Here is a 2286-nt window from a genome sequence, read left to right as displayed (position 1 = left end):
GCACAGTGGAACTCTAGCCTGGAATCAATTCTTGCAGCAAGATTTTCGTTTACTATTCCTGACTGATCATAAAACCATTCAGTTTCAAAACTATAAAGCCAAGTCATTAAAAAAAATATACACACCCTACCATTAGGTATCACTGACTGAAGTTTCAGATTAAGGAATTTAGATACAAACTAAGGGTGGGATTGTGTTGTTCTTTATGTGGCGGCTGGTTTAACAGGGTGTACTCAGTAAGTGCTACAGTTTTTTATGTATTACTTCAATAGATAATTCCTAGATTGTATCAGTACTATACCAGAGCTCTAGTTCCACGCTCTTAAAAGACGTTGCCTGAAGATCACGTGCTTGTCTTTAAATCATTTTAGCATCCAAAGATAGAACATAGCTCAAAGGAGGGATCAGGCTGTTACCAAGACAGTGCTGCTCTGTCAGAAATTGAACACTGTTACCTTATCCCAGCCAGAGTGTACTAAATGCTAAAGCTTTCCTCCTTTCTGGGGTAGGTTGCCACCTGCCATTGCTAGAATGCTGAGGCTTCTTGCTGCAAAAGAGGGTAGGTCACAAACTGTCAGTAATGTCATGTCTTCACCTGCATTTTGCATGAACAGCCTGCTTATAGAACAGAACCTTTCAGTTTTGCCCTGCAGGGAAGTGTAATGTTAAAGACAAAGGGTAATTCAACCAGAAGTTATCAAATCTGTCCCTAAGCAAGCATCAGTTATCTTCTCATTTGAAGAGGGGTTCAGCTGTTTGGTATGACCTTAATGCTAATTGCATCACCATTAAGTTTATTTACAGTATCATTAGCAGCTTCAGCTTTGTTTGATTTTGAACTAAGAAGAGGTGGTTTTCTAGATACAGGTTTTCTAGAGTTGATGTTCATTGAAGCTGAAAACTCTGTCACATATTGGTCTGGTTTCTGCAAGCTAGGAAGTAAAAATGTGGCTGTTACAGGCAACTTGCATCAACAGGAAGGCCCTAATGCATTCAAGCCAAGCCTTTTTAAAGTGCAGGGCAGGGGGAAGGTGTCCTTGTTTTAGTGGCAGACCTTATAGATAATTCAGTAAGGTTAATTGGGAACCCTGCAGCATTCCCTAAGGGAAGCATTGTGCTTGTTCTCACAAACATAGCTTGATGCTGCAAAACAAGAGGGAGACACAGGAAAAGCAAATGGAGAACTGATCCCCTTTTATTGATTGGTCTGAATCCAGAAGTCACTGTCTACTGAAGACATTGTGTGGAAAAAAAGTTGAGTTACGATGCATGGGTTTTTCAAGTCTTAAATGATTTCATATCAGAATCACGAAACATATCAAGATGAAAGCATTATGAAAGCACTGATCAGAAATCAGTTAAAGTTGTAGTAAACTACATTTTGTAAACATGATTTATGAACACCTTCCTGTTTGAAACAGGTCAGATGTAATTCCATTTTTGAAGGCTACTGGAATTATGATAAACCTTAGGCTCTGGAGAGGTTTTTACATGGAAGAAGTTAGAATTCGGATCACAAACAAGAAAAGCAGCAACATCTTAGGTGCAAATGCCACTGAAGCTATGGTTTAGGAGAAGTGACTATCCTACTCTGGATATCTCACTGCTGCAGCAGCAATAAATGAATATACATTATGTAAGCTTTGCAATGAACATGCTGTGCTTACTGTACAGTTTGCAAAGGCCTGTACATCTTTCTTTTATGGTGTATTTGTTATACTAAGAAAATGAGAACAAGTGAATTATAGAATGGAATTCAGCTCTCCACTACAAATTTAAATCCGCAAAAAGGGGCAGATGAACTTGTTTTCCAGTATTTGTTGCTGGGGGGACAGGGATTAAAAGAAGGGCACAGGTCTACAAACACGATGAAGAATTCACTAATTTTAGCCAGAAGAATTAAAGGAGCAGAGGGTGAGAAAGTCTTTGAGAAAGACTGCAAGGAGATTAAGACTGTGATGCTATGTTTAAACAAAGTAGCAAAATAATTCTGTATTTGCAACACACGATCATGTTTTCAAATAAGTTTCCTTGCAACTTTTCTTCCCCACACCTAGGCCAAACAAGATCTTTTTTCCTAAAATACTCAAAAGTAAATTTGCTATTGATAGGTAACTCTGTACTCCTTCCTGTTTGGAATTAGACCATTACAGTCCTTCCATGAGGAATAGAACTTGTATGGACTCATTTACCTTCCACCTAATGAATTGCAAATACAGTGATAAATATGAAATATTTTGACTGGCAAATAACTTCCTAAGGCAAAGACTGTGCTCATTAGATGCA

The sequence above is a fragment of the Rhea pennata genome, chromosome 20 (genome assembly GCF_028389875.1).
Source record: "Rhea pennata isolate bPtePen1 chromosome 20, bPtePen1.pri, whole genome shotgun sequence".
Lineage (NCBI taxonomy): Eukaryota > Metazoa > Chordata > Aves > Rheiformes > Rheidae > Rhea > Rhea pennata.
The sequence above is the reverse complement of the archived record's forward strand: the minus strand, read 5'-3'. Positions refer to the sequence as shown.